At 37.8% G+C, this 19,721-nt stretch overlaps 2 protein-coding genes across 22 annotated transcripts in view; one reads left to right on the top strand and one right to left on the bottom strand.

Moving 5' to 3' along the window:
- Pih1D1 (PIH1 domain containing 1) overlaps positions 1-19,721 on the bottom strand; it is a 91,387-nt gene that overhangs the window by 48,993 nt on the left and 22,673 nt on the right. The gene's annotated exons all lie outside the window — the stretch shown is intronic.
- Positions 4,509-19,721, top strand: part of MRP (Multidrug-Resistance like Protein 1) — a 134,702-nt gene continuing 119,489 nt past the window's right edge. For all 17 annotated transcript variants that reach the window (XM_067767996.1, XM_067768003.1, XM_067767994.1 and 14 more), the window contains exon 1: positions 4,509-4,626. The gene's annotated coding sequence lies outside the window, so the exon portion shown is untranslated. The remainder of the gene's footprint in view (positions 4,627-19,721) is intronic.

The following is a 19,721-nucleotide window of genomic DNA, read 5'->3' as shown; positions in this document are numbered from 1 at the left end:
ACTGATACAGCTCAGGAGATGTAAAGCGAATATTTTGATAATAAGTAAAAATGTCTTCATATACCGCCAAGTTCGGAAGCTTCATCTCATCCAAAAAAGTACTGAGTTTCGAGCTTTGGTGAGCGTTTATGAGCTCCTGGTCAACAGAGAGGCATATTTTAGCAAGTTTTTTAGCGCCCTGATGTGTACAATACCTATATATTTGATCCATCCTAATATCAAGAGTTTCTAATACCGTCCTTTTCATTTTGTCCCCAGTATGTGGGGTCTCATTCCGAGAGTTTTTACAACTACTACTAATTTTGAATTTCAATATACTGTAGGTCAATGCCTAATATTGAGCGGTCAAGCCGAGTAGCGGCATCAATTTTAATTGACACTAGTTTTTTTCCAACCACATTTTTATTTCGTTTTTTATTTCTATAGCACGATTACTTATTAACTCCATAACATAATGGGAGTTGATTACATTCATATTAAGGGCTTTGAAGATGGGAACCACTATCTCCCTGAACCCTTCACTGTCCAATTGCGACAACGGCCGCCCATCTTTTGTTACAATTTTTATTAACGAATTCTTAAAGGACTCTGGTTGTATAGAGTATGAAATTTTAATTTTCTTTTTTGGTGGCTCGCTATTTTCGAAATTAGACCTGAAACCGTCTAGAAATCTTCCGTGCTTCGTTATTATGTGGCGTTTTAAATTTGTCGAATGTTCGCCCGCCAATTTACTTTTGCACATTTTACATTGCGACTTTTTTTCTTCCTCGTTATATTGGAAAACTTCTCTAATGGCATTGTTTCCCCCAGCGGGTTAAAGGGGGTTAGAATATGCCCGCGGTAGGTATGCCTGTCGTAAGAGGCGACTAAAATACTAAATTGATTCAAGAGGTTGTGTAGCGTAACCCTCTCAAGGGGTTGCCAGCGCAATATATAGCTTCTCCAACCCAATTGTCAACCTCACCTATACGTGGCGAATCCTGTTTCATTAACAGCCGAGGCTCTGGTGACTCCAATTTCCTCATGGAACTAGGGGGTGGGGAGGGCGGTATGGCCTAGAAGGTTTAATGTGGTCATATAAATCGTTCCCGATATGGTCGGCCTAGTACCTTAATGGTGCTCCGTTACCGGGACGTACCGGATCTATATCCGGCAAAGGACCATCAACATCAATAACACTATCCAAAGCCTTGGGGGAGTGTCTTTATCGTTAATAAAACAACAACAATAACAATGGCATTGTTTGCTGCAACCCTATTCCTGCCCATAGTGTGTTTACACATGAACCAATAAACAGATCCCGCATTAAAAAATGAGAGAGCAAAAAAATCATAGTTAGCTGGGAAATAAATTTTATCGGCGTGACGTCACGCTTTTGACAACATGTTTCATCGCTGACGCAGTGTTCAGACTTTATTCCAATCGGAGTATTTTGCTCCGCTCTTACCTCCTACTACATTTTTTATCTCAAAGGTTTATTTGGGTCGAGTTGAAAACTATATAGTATCCCTACCTAAATAGTATACTACTAATACGTAGGAAAAGCTGATTGTTTATAAGTGACGATTGGATGAAATGACGTTAATTCATTGTTCGTGACTTAAGACATGTTTGTTCACATTTTATCACAGTTTTTCTACTTTTTTCATATGGAATGATAATAGAAGGAGTAAAATGTAAGCAAAAAATGTGTCCGGAAGCGATCTGTAAATCCTGCCAAAATTCAACATACAGCAATTCTTGAAGTTTTATATAAAAATGATGTACGTTTAGTCAGTAAGGTCAGATAACCCTGTTCTGCGATAACCATTGGGAGCACCAAGCGAGGTCAAATCTTCCTCCAACTGTCTCTCCTAACTCAGTGAAGATCTTCTTTTTCCTCTATTTACAAACTGCGGGAGCGTATTAGTTCATCCGCATAATATGACCTAGCTAGCGAAGCTTTCCGTTTTTATTCCCTGCACTCTCGTCATATCTGCGAAAAGCTCATATACCTCATCATTATACCTCCTTCGATACCCGCCGTCGACATCACGGATAGGATTATAAATCTTCCGGAGAACCTTTCTCTTCAATACTCCAAGAGTCATCTTCTCTCGACACCTTCCCTGATTCCGAGCCATACATCAGGACAGGTATGATGGATGACTTATAGAGCACGAATTTTGTTCGTCGAGAGAGGACTTTACTTTCCAATTGCTTAAAGAAGCACTTGTTGGCAGGAGTTATTCTCCATTCGATTTCTAGGCCGGCATTGGTTTTGATTTTAATGCTGCTTCCCAAATTGACGAAATTCTTCACAGTCTTGAATTTATATACATCAACAATGTCGTGACTACAAAGGCCACGATGACAGCAAGTACATCGTCTTGTCCATATTTACTGCAAGACCCATTTTTTTGCTTCTTTATTTTATACCAACTCTTCGCCTCCATGTTTGATCAGCCCGGCGGGTATCCCGTCATTACTTGGCACCTTGTGATTTTTTAGCCGTGACATTGCTATTCTCACGTCACCATAGTCGGATGTCGGAGCGTATTTTTCATCATCGGCGATCGGGGTATCGGGTTCGTCTTCTCCCACACTCTGTACGTCAGTTATCATGTCGCCATTATCGTTCCTACAGGAATCTGCCCCGGTCTTGAAACCGACTCCATGTGCACCTGATAAGGCAGATAACTTTTTTGCTGAGAAACATTTCATGCTAAAAACACAATGGAGGGGTTTGCCAAGCCACCAAATCAACTTGATGCTAGTTGTTCGTCCGCTTTCAAAATGGAAAAAAATATACTCCGAAAATTTAATTTTTACTCCGGCGTATTTATTTACTTTTAGGTAACAGTTTTAAATACTCCGAACACTGGTATCGAAATATGAGAGAAATGTAATAAAACGAAAAACTTCAAAAACGCTACGTCACCAAACTTTTTTTTCAAATTCGATTACAAATACAACAATTTCGGAATGCGGGATCTTGGCTCATTTGTTTATGGTGTTTACACGTTATGATACATATTTACCCAGCTTATTTACGCTTCAAATGTTTTTCTCAGAAAAATTTTCTATAATACTATTTTCGGTTGAGTTGTTCAAGTTTTTCAAAAACAATAATCAGAGAAAGAACGAAAATTTCAAACTGTAAGGTTTTTCTGAGATAAAAAATTTTTTTTTGTCTTTGAATTTTAGTATTCAACGAATATCTGACTATTTGACTTAATTTTCATGCTATTTTCAAAACCTTTTAAATTGTTAATAGATATTTTCGATGTTTGATAATAGGCAATTAAATAAAGACTAAAAACTTGAAAATAAAATAATTTAAAAACGAATGTAAGTTAAACGGTTTTATTGAAAACAATACTTATATGAAGTAATAATAATACTAAAAGCTAGAAAATAATTAGGTAGGTCCTAGGTACTAGTCATCACACTTCTCATCAATCTAGGGCGTTGATCAGACAATTAAATAAAAGCAGGCGCGTGAAATTTCAAAAAATGTGAGGCGTAGCATAACCTGATTAAGGTTCGGTTGGTCTTATATATGACTATCAATAAAAATTTGACGCGTCCAAGGCTTTTATTTGTCTGATCAACACCCTAGATTAAAGAGGAGTGTGATGAGTTGTACCTAGGACCTACCTAATTATGTTCTAGCTTTTAGTATTATGATTACTTTATGTAAGTATTGTTTTCAATAAAACGGTTTAACTTAAAATATTTTTTTTTAATTATTTTATTGTATTCAATAATCGAATGTACATACCTAAATTTAAATTTTTTCTTGTCACACATATGCTGCTATAATCACAAAAATTTCGAATTCAAAACACATTGCGAGCATTTTCTATTAGCAATATAGGAGTATTACATATATGGTTTGGTCTATAAATCTGATTTGAACATCAAAGCTAAAATTTTACAATCCATGGAAGAACTATTTATTGGTTTAGAATGCGATTCCGACAGCAATTGGATAGAATCTTCCCAGATTACGAAGGTTCCAATTATGGATTTCGAAAGCGCTCTACGAATAACTGAAAAATTATTTGTTTTTTTTTTTTTTGCTTTTGTTACAATATCACCAAAAAACTGGTTTTGCCCAATACAGAGCCGTGTGATGTACATTGTTATTGATCCTTCACTTGTGCAACCCCCGGGTCTTGACTTGGAACCCGCATCAGCGAAATCGGTTAAGTACCAACAACGGCGCATCACTATCCCCACTCACATACACTTTTCAGCAAGAAACAAATTTTAAAGAGCTCAGACACTGCTCAAACTAAAAATTACTGTGATCTTGCTTTGGTAAAATGATGAGCATTGCACAAAATACTTTATGGGGGCATCTGTAATGGGAATGAAATCCAATAAATAGAGAGAAGACATACATATGGCTATTTAAAAAACAAAAACGACACAATTTTATTGTTGTTTTGGATGGCACAAACAGAAGCGTAACCGCTAAACAAAAAGCTAGAATCGTTGGGGCAGTTCAACCAGTTAATATGAGTTGCCCGAACGCGTCGGTTGGCTTTTTGGTAAGCTCTTATAATAATTACAAATAATAGTGAAAGTTAAAAGGACTGAGTGAAAATTACAACAATTGTTAATGTGAGTGTGAGAAAGGTAATGTGGGAGTGAAATTAAAAAAAAATAAAAAAGGAGTGAAATTGGTTAACTATTATTTTAGTGGGCGTGAGAGTGGTGAGCATAAATCGATATGCATATGATTTGAATGTGTATGTGTGAAAATAAATTTTTGTGGAGAATTTTTTTTCTGTTTGCGCTCAGCGGAAATTAGAATATGCAGGCATTGAAGATTATAAAGCGTAACAAAAAGAAAGGAAAAAGAAACCGTTTTTATTATGACTCTAAAATTCCCCGGTACAAAAGTTTTCTTGTAGTAAATGCATACATACGTAATTGCTCATGCCATTGTGGATAAGACAATTGTGATATCTTATCCGTCAATTACCTGACAGGATGTTCAAGATGGCTACCTTTTAACGTTTTGGCAGCATTTTGACAGGATGTTCAATATGGCGACTCATACCGTCGGCTATCTTCAGCGGGTGATAGAAAGAGATACAGGATGAGATCATGAGAGTCACTTTGAAAATCAACAAAAAAATGTTCAGTCGTTCAAAAGATATTGCCGAAAAAACGAAAAAAAACCCCGATCCCTCCGAAACCGGGGGTGAGATCCAAAGTATTTTTGCGCAAAACACATTTCTGCCACCGACGGTATCCAAAACGAAGTTGGGTAGTGGGTTGGACAGTGAATATTAATAACGGGGTTTCACAGATAGCGATTCCTTATGTTTACCTGGATCAAACAGTTGTTTTCTGGGATTTCCTGGTTTGCGACAATTTAGTAAAAACTGTATGTTCAATATTTCATTATGCCCTTTTATGTTGCGCTATTCTGCCTCACTATGCATATGCTATTCAGGTGTCATAGGAAGACATCTCGTGGCAGTTCTGAGTGCAGCATGAGCGGCCGGGCAATCGCTTTGTAAGTTGTTATCAGCGACTTGAGGAGTTTGTTGTTGTACTTTAGATACAACTTTGGAGGCAGGTGTCTTGAAGGTAAGAGTTTTATAGAACGTTAGTCTTAAGATATTTGGGCGAATGAGAGTAAACGTACACATTTTGCACACAAATCGGTCCTGTGGCAGTTGACTAAATACCAGAAAGTGACAGATTCTCTCTCCTCAAAGAACGGTGCACTCGGAGAGTGTTTTATGGCTACAATATCGAAGAAAAGCATACTACCTCCACACCACGGCGGCATCTTAGTCTAACAAATAAAAATCCATCGACTTCACTGGCTATGTCATACTATATATTTGAATGAAAAGGCTCGGACCCTGAAAGTATTTCTATCGAAACCTAACGGTAGTAGCACAGAAAGGATAGAGTGGAGAATAGATTTTCAAAAATATCGATAGAACCCCATAGAAAGATACAATTAAAGAATCTATTAATAGTCTTCAATTGTGTCCAAAAAAGCAAACTATGGGTGAGACGACCGATAGCACTACTGTATATGAAGGGTTTCTGAACTCACTTTATCTTGGCATAAAAAAATGGCCGAAATCCGACTATGACCACGCCCACTTTTTCGATATCGAAATCTACGAAAAATGAAAAAAATGCCATAATTCTGTACCAAATATGAAAAAAGAGATGAAATATGGTAATTGTATTGGTTTATTGACGCAAAATATAACTTTAGAAAGAACTTTGTAAAATGGGTGTGACACCTACCATATTAAATAGAAGAAAATGAAAAAGTTCTGCAGGGCGAAATCAAAAGCCCTTGGAATCTGGGCGGGAATACTGTTCGTGGTATGACATATATAAATAAATTAGCGGTACCGGATAGATGATGTTCTAGGTCACTAGGTCTACATTTTGGTCGATATCTCGAAAACACCTTAACATATACAACTAAGGGCCACTCCCTTTTAAAACCCTCATTAATACATATAATTTGATACCCATATCGTACAACACACATGCTGGAGTCACCCCTGGTCCACCTTAATGGCGATAGCCTGAAAATGCGTCCACCTATAGAACTATGGCGCACTCCCTTTTAAAATACCTTTTAGTACCTTCCATTTGAAACCCATGTCATACAAACACATTCCAGGGTTAGATACCCTAGGTTCATTTTGCTGAATGGTGATTTTCCCTTCTTTTGTCTCCAAAGCTCTCAGCTGAGTATGTGATGTTCGGTTACACCCGAACTTAGCCTTCCTTACTTGTTTTCTTATCAATTTTTCAGTGTTACACACTGCTGAGGTAATTTCATATTTGATTTTACCTCTACAATGTACGAACCTGAGAGTTTCGTTATGAAATGTATGCACACCAGCTACCACCATAAAGCGGCGGTCACCGCCGAATTGTTTTGTTATTGTTTTATTTCTTTCCATTGGGAATGAATAATGGCTCAGTGTGGAAGGTAATTACGTATTCACATTAACCTGGGTCGAATTGTATGGACGAAAGTTAACCGATATCGCGCCATCGATTTTTCGATAGGATTTGGGCTCAGGAAAAAAAAGTTCCACTACACATACCCAAAAAAATAATTTTCGAGCCTGCGAAAAAAAATGCGGAAGGGTAAATTTTTCGACCAAGACACTCCCCAAAACCCAAGAAATATTTTTTTTTTTCAAAAAACTGTTACCGCCAACGTTTTTACAACAGTTTTTTGGGTATGCGTAGTGGAACTTTTTTTTTCCTAAGCCCAAAGCCTATCGAAAAATCGATGGCGCGATATCGGTTAACTTTCGTCCATACAAATCGACCCAGCCCAATGTACATATATACTATATATCAAATCATTAGATTCCAACGTGTTTGATCGCTGATTCTAATTTTGTAGATTGGCTACTTTGATAATTTAATGAATATTCGTAAACCTGTTTAATTATTGAAATTTTAAGGTTTTATCTATCACGGCCACCGTGGTGTGATGGTAGCGTGCTCCGCCTACCACACCGTATGCCCTGGGTTTGCACCCCGGGCAAAGCAACATCAAAATTTTAGAAATACGGTTTTTCAATTAGAGGAAAATTCTTCTAAGCGGGGTCGCCCCTCGGCAGTGTTTGGCAAGCGCTCCGGTTGTATTTCTGCCATGAAAAGCTCTCAGTGAAAACTCATCTGCCTTGCAGATGCCGTTCGGAGTCGGCATAAAACATGTAGGTCCCGTCCGGCCAATTCGTAGGGAAAATCAAGGGAAGCACGACGCAAATTGGAAGAGAAGCTCGGCCTTAGATCTCTTCGGAGGTTATCGCGCCTTACATTTATTTTTTTTTATTTTATCTTTTTTTTTTTTTAAGTTGAGATCTCGGCATATATGTATGTATGTATGTATGTACAATTAGCGAAATGGTTTATGGTTTATGGTTTAAATGGTTTACAAGGATTATAACTGCATAACTTTTGTCCACGCAACGATGTTTTTCTTGGTGACAAATCGTATTGAATTCGTTCGGACGATAAAAAAAAATTGCATTTTTATATTTTATTGTGGATGTGCAAAATTATGCAGAAAATCAAGTTTAATTTTGAAAATTAGTTTTTCAACTTCACCACTCAGATATGAGAAAACCTGGGCCCGTATCGTTTTATACGATCTGTTCGAATTAAATATTTTAAATGGGTTCAGAAAAACTCCTCATTGATAAATTTAATAATGGAGTTCAGAGTTTTGTGTAATTGTCGTTGTTCTTAAAACAACAACCTTGTTCTTGAACTGACGCCATTTTCTTGAAAAGAGAACGGCTGGTCTTAAATAATGAACAAATGTTCTATTAATGAGAACAATGTTCTTAAATTAAGAACAATGTTCTTAAATTAAGTTTAAGAAAAAAGAAACGGTATAATTCGTGTGTACTACAATGTTAAATACAACATTTGGCACAAGTTGTCAAGCAGTTGTAGTGGCACAGCGGCTATGATGTTACGGTTGCGATCGTGCGGCGCGAGTTCAACCACCGTCGAACTTTGAAGTTTTTTAAAACAATTTTTTTATATTCTATTTTGTTAACTCTTCTTTTTCGTTGAGTTCCATTCACATATCCACAGGTAATTCCCAATCTTGGTTTGCAATGTTATAAATATATATTCAGAAATTATACTAGCTGCAGAACTTAACCGCACTGGAACAATATACTATAAAAGTGCACAATTACTGGCATATGCTGATGACATTGATATCATCGGCCTAAACACCCGCGCTGTTAGTTCTGCTTACTCCAAACTGGAAAAAGAAGCGGTAAAGATGGGTTTGATGGTGAATGAGGACAAAACGAAGTACCTGCTGTCATCGAGCAAAGAGTCAGCGCATAGGCGCCTTGGCAACCACGCTACTCTTGGCAGCCATAATTTCGAAATAGTAAAAGACTTCGTTTATTTGGGAACCAGCACCAACACTAGCAACACCATCAGCACTGAAATCCAGCGAAGAATCAATCTTGCCAATAAATGCTACTTTGGACTAGGTAGGCAATTGAAAAGTAAAGTCCTCTCTCGGCGAACGAAAATCATACTCTACAAGTCACTTATCGTACCCATCCTGCTATATGGGACAGAAGCATGGACCATGACAACAGCAGATGAAGCGGTTTTGGGAGTGTTCGAGAGAAAATTTCTTCGAAAGATGTATGGACCTCTACGCGTTGGCGATGGCGAGTACCGAAGAAGATTTAATGATGAGCTGTACGAGCTATACGCAGACATCAACATAGTCCAGCGAATTAAAACGAAGCGGCTGCGCTGACCAGGCCATGTTATGCGAATGAATGATGATGCTCCGGCCAAGAAAGTGTTTCTTTCGGAACCCGCCTATGGAAGCAGAGGTAGAGGGCGGCCCCCACTCCGTTGGAAGGACCAGGTGGAAAACGATTTAAACTCCCTTGGTGTGACCAATTAGTGCCGGTTGGCGGAGCGAAGGAGCGACTGGCGCGCCTTGTTGGACGGCCATAACCGTTTAGACGGTTAAGCGCCAATTAAGTAAGTAAGTAAATGGTACCTTCACACTCCCACCAATGATCAAGCACAAACCGTTCTTGAATTGAGACCGAAAACTGTTAAATCGATCACAAATCGTTCTCGAAGCGTGAGAACGAAAAATCTTAAATCAAGCCCAAACAGTGCTTGAAATGAGCACAGAAGGTTCACACATCAATACCAAAGTGGTCATAAAATACGAACGGTATGCTTGGAAAAACTGTTCTTAAAACGAGCTCATCGGTCACGAGTTAAGAAAAAACGTACTTAACAGACTTTTGTCAACGAATGTTCTTAATTTTGAACTTGTTTCGTTCGTTTTAGAACGATTTTTTCTCTGAGTGTACATATGTACAAGCTACGGATCGTGAGCACCTTTTTTCTTTTTAAATTTTTTCTTTGCACTTCTTGTTTTGTTTTAATAGTTGATGATTTGCTATTCAATATTGAGAAAATAATCTACGGTTACTGACGTTGCGTTTTTGCAATGACGTATCAAACTCATTATGGCTGCTGCTGTAAAAAATATGCTTCGGAAGTTTGCAATGCCAAAATCCTGAACTCCTTTAATATATATGTATATGTATATTTCACTGAATTTAAAAAAACTCCTGATACATTTATTTCTATTCCATCAATTGCAAGTTGAAAAAATGTACTTGATATTCCTTTCTGAAAAGTCATTGAAATATTTATAACTTTTATCGCATTAAAACTTTTCATATACCCACGTTTTCCTCAAAATTCATATTGAAAGTGCTTCCAGCTTATTCGCTCGATCGTATTTCGTCACACAGTAGTTTTTTTCCAATTGATAAATAAATTTTTTAAGCTACCAAGATATAAAAGTCTTTCAAATTTTTTCTCAGATTTGAGTAGTAGGCAGTGCCAGCCTCTCCTCCCTTCTGCGGACTATTTTCAGAACTTTTTGCGATCGCTTGTCTGCTTCGAATCCTTACGAAGCTTCTTTGAAATCATCTATTGGGAGCCATTTTGGATCAGTTTTTGGGATCGATTGGGAACTATTTGAGAACGATTTTTGAGTTATTCGGGATAGTTTCTGCAATTTTTTGGGTACTATTTTGCGATCATTTTGGCGCCATGTCGGCACTATCTCCCGACTATTTCGAATTGATTTTGGACCTGTTTCGGGTTGTTTTCGTCATAATTTCTAGACTATCTCCGAATAACTCCGTCCGTTTTAAGTAAAAGCCTTACTCGAGCTATGATAATAAGTACATATGTAGGTCAAATTAAATTTCAATACCGTTGTTTAACCGAAAGTTATTGCAAAAAACATGTGACCATGAGCCTTCGGAGGCAAAAGCTGACGGTTGGATAAGCAATGGTAACTTACAATTTTTTCGGTTAAAACTTACGAGTTTTCCGGTCGAGGCCACCGTTTTTGCAGAGACAAAGGAGATAATTCTTTATGTTGAATCATTCCGAGCGATAAATACATATACATATGTATAAATGATAAATCCATACAATTAGTACTTACTTTAAAGTTCTTCAAATGCTCGTTCACGAGTGAATAGTAGATTGTTAAAAAAAAATGATATGACAATGCTTTTGAATTTTCAAAACGATAAGTACCCATCGGAACAAGACCGTATTTTTACAGTTTTCTGAACCCTGGACATACAAGCATACAGCAGCGCGCATAATAACAGCAGTGCTTGTCATGAATAAATCATTAAAACCAAATATGTACACTAGGGTGGGTCGATTTGTATGGACGAAAGTTAACCGATATCGCGCCATAAATTTTTCGATAGGATTTGGTCTCAGGAAAAAAAGTTCCACTACGCATACCCAAAAAATAACTTTCGAGCCCGCGAAATTTAATTGTTTTAACTTCGACTGTGACTTTTAAGGTTTTTTTCATGACCTACTAAAAAATTATGAAAAAAAAACTATTATCGCCAACGTTTTAAGCGGACATTTTTGTGTCGGACAGGGTATACATGACAATGCTTTTGAATTATCAAAACGATAAGTATTTTTTCAATAAGTACTCATCGCAACAAGACCGTATTTTTACACTTTAATGATCCCTGGACATACTAGCATACAGCAGCGCGCATAATAACAGCAGTGTTTGTCATGAATAAATCATTAAAACCAAAAATATACACTAGGGTGGGTTGATTTTTATGGACGAAAGTTAACCGATATCGCGTCATCAATTTTTCGATAGGATTTGGGCTCAGGAAAAAAAGTTCCACTGCGCATAGCCAAAAAATAATTTTCGTGCCTACGAAATTTAATTTTTTTGACCTCGACTGTGACTTTTAAGGTTTTTTTGACAAAAGGACCACCAGAGGGCACACCCAAGGCGGGGTGCTATCGCTTCATCTTTGGATACTGGTGGCCAATAAAACGCTAGAAATCTTTGGGAGAAAAGGAAGCAATGTAGTCGCGTACGCCGCCGACTTAGTGATTGTGATCACAGGCAAATTCTTGCCAACGATCAGCGAACTCATTGAAACGGCACTTTGCGACATTTCGCGATGGGCAAGGTAAAATGGGCTTGGGGTAAAACTAACAAAAACCGAACTTGTCCTGTTCACGAGAAAGACACTAACTTATCGACGCTAAACGGCACAACGTTAAAACTATCTTCGGAAGCCAAATATCTTGGCATTATACTCGATTCCAAAATAAGCTGAAAAAGGAACGTTCAGATGAGATCAAAGAAAGCTCTAGCAGTATACTACACCTGTAAAAGGGCTTTTGTACGGAACTGGGGACAGGCACCACATGTCATTTCCCCCAGCGGGTTAGGGGATCAGAATATACCCGCGGTAGGTATGCCTGTCGTAAGAGGCGACTAAAATACCAGTTTCAAGGGGCTGTGTAGCGCAACCTTTCAGGTTGCCAGCGCAATATATAGCTTCTCCAAACCCAATTGTCAACCTCGCCTATCCGCGGCGAATCCTGTTTCACTAACAGACGAGGCTCTGGCGACCCCAAGCTCCTCATGGAACTTGGGGTTAGGGAGGGAGGGAATGGCCTGAAGGTTTAATGTGGCCACATAAATCGTTCTCGAGATGGTCGGGCTAGCACCTTAATGATGCTATGGTACCGGAGCGTACCGGTTTTGTATCCGGCAAAGGACCATCACATCGATAACACTCCCCAAAGCCTTCGGGGAGCAACCTTATCGCTACAACAACAACAACAACAACCACATGTCATTCATGGCATGTACAGCGCAGTCATTCGACCGATACTAAAATAGGGAGCGCCGGTCTGGTCGAAGGCAAAAAAGAGTAATCAACAGAGGGTCGGGAAGGTACAAAGGTTTGCATGAATGGGAATGTCCGGCGCCGTGAGCAGCGCATCTCACGAAGCGCTAAATGTAATCTTTCACTTTACGCCTCTACAAGAGGAGCTCTATGACTAAAAGAATCCAACAAGTGGAAATCAGCTAAGCACGGACATGCGAGCATTCTAGACGGCATGAAGAAGGAGCAATTAAACGGAATAATAACTGACCTAACATCCAAAACCGAATGGGTGAAAAATAATTTGAAATCAAAATTGGGTTGAACATATTTCAGATAGAAAAAATAAATAATGAAATACTTTGCACGATATTTAGGCTCGGCTCTAACTTGTCTCGTGCTAATTTTTAATGTTTACTAAAAATTTTCGCGACTGAACCTACATGATTCATGCCTATTTTGAATGGCAAGTTTTCATTTCAGAAATAAACTCGTTTTGCCAAACCACGACCTAAGCTGTGCTAGGCGAGCACACTACCACCAAACCACGGCGGCAGCCACACTATTTTTATCAACGCTACTATACATACAATACAAAGAAAAATGTAAGATTCCGTATGGAAATTTCACCATGTCCTGAACGGAGGTAACAAAAGACAGATAACTGGCAATCGCAAAAACTATAATATGCATACATACTAAGGTGGGTCGATTTATTAACTGATATCGCGCCATCGATTTTTCGATAGGATTTGGGCTCAGGAAAAAAAGTTCCACTACGCATACCCAAAAATAATAATTTTCGAGCTTGCGAAATTTAATTTTTTGTTACATTTTTTCGACTTTGATTTTTGAGGTTTTTTTCAAAACCTACTATTTCATTTGATTGTAAAATTTTCATGTATACACGGTAACTTTTTGAAAAAAAAAAAAAAAAAAAAATTGAATCTTCTTCTTAATATGTAAAAAAACACGTGTCACACAATTGAGGCCAATGGACTCCTAAACTACTGAACCGATTTTGAATTTGTTTTGCACCCCGTGTGTATTTTGATCTAACTTGAAATATAGGATAGGTGACTGGGTGACTAGGGTCTCCAGATATAGGCCAAAACGTGGACCCGGGTACCCCTAGAGTGTGTTTATAGAATATGGATATCAAATGAAAGCTGTTGATGAGTGCTTTTGCAGAGGGTAATTTTCATACCCCTGGGTGAGTAGGGTCTCGAGCTATAGGCCAAAACGTGGACCTGGGTACCCCTAGGATGTGTTTATAGAATATTGATATCAAATGAAAGCTATTGATGAGTGCTTTAGTAGAGGGTAATTTTCATACCCCTGGGTGACTAGGGTTTCGAGATATAGGCAAAAACGTTCACCCGGGTACCCCTAGAATGTGTTTATAGAATATGGATATCAAATGAAAGCTGTTGATGAGTGCTTTAGTACAGAGTAATATATTATCCCGAGACGGACTGGGACTGAGCCTCGGAGTGGAGCTGGGACTGGAATAAAATACATACCACCCTCTGAGACAGGCAATAAGGGATGCAGAAGAATAAGAAGAGAAGAGAAAAGAGATAAGGAGATTGAGAAAGAGATAGAATGAGACGAAGATGGAGATAGATGAAGCGAAAAAGACTGAGGAAGGAGTGAATAAGAGGATTAGGAAAAAGTGAAGAGGGGGGAGGGCAAATTCAGACGGAAAAAGCTTATTAAAATGTATGCAGATAGGCCAAATTTAGGGTAGGTATAGATCGGGTTGCGTCCTAGACGGATCGACCGAACACAACCATATTTTCACCACCCACTAGAAACCTTCCAAGGATGGTCGTAGGCTAAAAATAATTTCGATATATAAAAGGGGCGTGGCACCTCCCATACAAATGGAATTTTGTTACTGCATAACTCTGAAGGTATTCTTGCTAGAACATTGAAGTCCAGTAAGGAGTTATACGGGGCCAATTCTTAACACCACTAAGAAAATGTGGGGTGAGGGAGAAGGGGGCGTGGTACCTCCCATACAAATGGCATATATCATACTGCATATCTCTAGATTTAGTAATGGTAGGATAATGAAAATTGGTAAGGGGCTATATGACATTAGGTTCTAACACCTCTAGTTTATTTATAAAAATAAAACGTTTTTAGCGGACATTCTTGGGTCGGACAGGGTATACATATGAACATTTTTTTAGTAGGTCATGAGAAAAACCTTAAAAATCAAAGTAAAAAAAAAGTCAAAAAATGAAATTTCGCAGGCTCGAAACTTATTTTTTTGGGTATGCGTAGTGGAACTTTTTTTCCTGAGCCCAAATCCTATAGAAAAATCGATGGCGCGATAGCGGTTAACTTTCGTCCATACAAATCGACCCACCCTAATACATACATATGTACATAAAGTCTTATCTTAATCAAGTGAAGATTAGCATGTTATTGGAGATAAGCGAAATGCAAAATGGATAAAGGTGACAGTTATAAGCACCAAGTGAGCAAATATCTGGATAATTACATGTAAATATGTGCTTTACATATTTATGTAGGTAATGTTAATGCCTACATACTTTGTAAAGGTCTGCTATTATTAATGTGTGTGCCACGCCCCTTCTAGAGGACATGTTTTATTTAAAAGCTTGGTATAAAAAATAAATACAAGGCGCGATTTACCACCGAAGAGAATTTAGGCCGAGCTTCTCTACTCATTTTAATTTGTCGTAAAAATGTGCGTGACGGGATCTACATGTTTAACGCCGACTCCGAACGGTATCTGCAAGGCAGATGAGTTTTCACTGATATACTTTTTATGGCAAAAATACACTCGGAGTGTTTGCCATATCACTGCAGAGGGGCGATCCCGCTTAGAAAAACTTTTTCCTAATTTGAAAAAAATGTTTTCTAAATTTTTGGTATTGCTTTGCCGGGAGTTGAGCGCAGGATCTTTGGTATGGTAGGCGGAGCACGTTACCACCACCCCACGGCGGTATAGTGATCCTATAAAGAAGAAGAGGGAAAGGAAATGGAAGAAGGAAATGGAGAAAAGGTGGAAGATATGAGATATGTAAAGAAGATGATGGTGAGGTGGGAAAAAGAGAGGGAAAGGAAAGAAAAAAGCAGAGGGAAAGGGAGAGAAGCCAAATAAGCACGCGGACGCCTCTCCGTAGTATTGGGCAAGCACTCCGAGTGTATTTCTGCCATGAAAAAGCGTCTCAGTGAAAACTCATTTGCCTTGCAGATGCGGTTAGGAGTCGGCAAATAAAATTGAAAAACTAGTCCCGCCAGATTGTAGGAAAAATTAAAGGGAGCACGACGCGAATTGGAAGAGAAGCTCAGCCTAAAACTCTTCGGAAGTAATCCCGGCTTACATTTATTAATTTTTTTATGCAAATGTGCCAAGCCTAAGAAAATTTCAAATTAAAAAAAAAAATACACGCTATGTCCACCTGAAATCAACTTATCACTAGATTTGTAGATTTTGTTATTAGAATTCAATACGATTCTTGTTTTTCGCTTCAATTATATATTGCCATGCTCTTTACAGGCCAACCTAATAAAAACGCACTGCGGCAGTTTACTTTCAAAAATGTCTCATGCACATACAAATTATATGAGACTAGGCGAATTCAGTACCAGGTGTTGTTATCCCAACAGCTGATTGCTTCTTCTTGATTATTTTCCATACAACGCCTTGTACTACAACATGTCAGTTAATCGAAATCAAAGAAAATTTTCTTTTGACTTGACATTCTTCTGCACTGCGAATTTGAATTCGCTTGGCCACCACCTGGTATGGATTCGCCTTGGTATGAGGGGAACCGAAATTGATTTTACTGCGTAAAAAGCTAACTCGATTTCGAATTTTTGTTTGACGTGTGAATAAGCACTTACAGATAAGAAATTTTTTCAAAGAAGTTGACTATTTATAATAATAGCTACTTAAGGCCTGTTCCGAAAACAAGGTGTACACCTTAGTTTTTTAAATTATCTTCTTCTAAATGTGAGCGGTGCCACGCATATTTTCCAAAATTTTAACAAATTTATATTTTTTGGCATAAAAAGTTTCATCACATTATCGGATTATTGCATTATTTTCCATTTTTAGAAATTTCAATATCGACTTGTTTTAAGTGGGTGTGGTCACCAACTGATTCTGTTAATTTTCACGAAGTTTATATATAATAGCATGAACAAACCGCGTGCCAAATTTTAACATGATATCTTCAAGGACTGTTTGTTCACAGCTTAAGTACTTTTAATATTTCTTCTTCTAAATGTAAAGTTCTACCAAATGTCGGTCACTTTATCTGTCTTTTCGAAATTTTTTAATTTTTCGAAATTGTCGATATCAACCAAGTTGTTGTAGTTCGATTTTGCTTAATTCTATACCAATTCAGGTCCATATAAGCCAGTGTACCAAATTTCGTAAGATTATCTCAATTTCGCTCAGTTATTGTGTTAACGCACGGACGGAGATGTCCCAATCAAAATCCTTTTCAAAACTGATAATTTTGATATAAGGTATTCTATATCTATCTCGATTCTTTCATGTCATTACGTACAAACTTTATCTAATCAACTTTATAATACCCAAGTCTAAAACTCTACGCAGGGTATAAAAATGAATGAAAAAATGCTATAAAGAAAATGTGCTAAAAAAAAAATTGTAGAGAGTAAATGTGCTAAGTTCCAAAAGTGATAATAACTTTGCAATGACTTTGTTTTGAAATGTGCAAGTAATTTCGGCTCATGATAAAAACACGATGTTTTTGCGCAATATCATATATATTATTTCTAATTGCTGTTTTTATGTAGGGGTCCCTTTTTCGCTCTTATTTGGAATCCAAATCTATAAATAAAGTTTTGGTTGTAAAGACGGAGATTCGGGCTATTAGCGAGCTTTGGGCAATTTTGGCCGTTAAGCTTTTGTTTAGCTATATTTTATTAAAATAATTTGTTAAAAATAAACGATTGTGTGCACACAAAGAAATCTATTTGTACTATGGCACTATTGTGAATATATGCACTGCATTACTGGCAGTTGCTATCATACGCTAGATGGTAGCGCAAACTGTAAGTTTTAATTGATTGCTAGAACAGCTGATTTTTGTTAATATTTGATAAGAGACTTTAATATTGGTTGCGCAAGATGCGCACGGGTTCGGCTCGTAATGTTTAAAAGTAAATCTCAGAGCAAAGGGAAATCAAAAAATAAATAAAGTAAAAGATTCAAATTTGTTTTTGTTTGAGAAAAGAAGAAATATATACGTATAAGTGCAGTTGGGAAAGTTGTTGGTGTTTTTATCATGCTTCGACCTACGAAAAGTTGAGTTTTGGCTCCCGTCCCCATATTTTTAGGGTCTATTGGAACATTGGAGCAAGCAGTTTTTACATAAAAAAAAAAAATGTAAGGCGCGATAACCTCCGAAGAGATCTAAGGCCGAGCTTCTCTTCCAATTTGCGTCGTGCTCCTCTTGATTTTCCCTACAAATTGGCCGGACGGGACCTACATGTTTTATGCCGACTCCGAACGGCATCTGCAATGCAGATGAGTTTTCACTGAGAGCTTTTCATGGCAGAAATACACTCGGAGCGCTTGTCAAATACTGCCGAGGGGCGACCCCGCTTAGAAAAATTTTCTTCTAATTGAAAAACCTTATTTCTAAAATTTTGATGTTGCTTTGCCTGGGGTGCGAACCCAGGGCATACGGTGTGGCAGGCGGAGCATGCTACCATCACACGACGGTGGCCAGCAGTTTTTACTTACTCGTCTATATAGACCTACACTTTGATGTAAGCCTTGCAAAAAGTGTATCAAATTTTTCTTTTCGAAATACAATTTACAAAAAAGTGGACTTGTAATTTTTGCTACATTTTCGTTTCGCCATTTACTACAATTTTGCTCTTGGCTAGTTCTTACCTTACTAAGCGATACTTAATTATAACTTTGATATATTTGATTTTTTAAATAAACAAACTTCAGCTTTTCTGCGTATTATTAATAAATGGTATTAAGTATACGGCGGCCACCGTGGTATGATGGTAGCGTGCTCCGCCTATCACACCGAATGCTCTGGGTTCACACCCCGGGCAAAGCAACATCAAAATTTTAGAAATAAGGTTTTTCAATTAGAAGAAAATTTTTCTAAGCGGGGTCGCCCCTCGGCAGTGTTTGGCAAGCACTTCGAGTGTATTTCTGCCATGAAAAGCTCTCAGTGAAAACTCATCTGCCTCGCAGATGCCGTTCGGAGTCGGCATAAAATAAGTAGGTCCCGTTGGCCAATTTGTAGGAAAAAGTGCAAAGGAGCACGACGCAAATTGGAAGAGAAGCTCGGCCTAAAATCTCTTCGGAGGTTATCGCGCCTTACATTTATTTTTTTATTTTTTATTTTTTTTATTTTTAATAAGTATACTTAAAAGTATTCAAAGCTTTGTACAAACATACATATGTACATATGTATATAAGTGCCCACAGTAAATGTTTGTGAATATTTTTATTTCCTTTATATTAGGTCGGTTGAATGTTCGTCTGCATTTTCAATACAAATCTTGCGATCGATTTTTAAGTAACTTCTCATTGAGCTACAAACGTGAAACTCCACAGATAGGTTAAGACACTGAGACAATGCAACACAGTAGAAAAAATTCCGTTAGGTGGCGCACGGTTCGAAATAATTAGATAAGAATTTGGAATTTTGAGATCGGTTTTTAAGTAACTTCTCGTTGAGCTAGAGACTTGTAATTTCAAATTTAATTCAGAGGCCCATAACAGTATAAAACGCATAACAAAAAGTTTCGCTAGGGGACGCACGGATTGAGATATTAAGAAAATCGTATGGAACGGAGGGAGTCTTACGATCGATTACTAGGTAGTAGTAGGTAGTAGTAATTTGTTTTATTAAACAGAATCTTTTTTTTACAAAGTTGATTACAACATAAAATTTTTTATAACTAAATTTTGGCGTA

The sequence above is a fragment of the Eurosta solidaginis genome, chromosome 2, assembly GCF_040869045.1.
Source record: "Eurosta solidaginis isolate ZX-2024a chromosome 2, ASM4086904v1, whole genome shotgun sequence".
In the NCBI taxonomy this organism is placed as follows: domain Eukaryota; kingdom Metazoa; phylum Arthropoda; class Insecta; order Diptera; family Tephritidae; genus Eurosta; species Eurosta solidaginis.
Note: the sequence above shows the minus strand (reverse complement) of the source record. Positions and strands in the feature narration are given on the sequence as shown.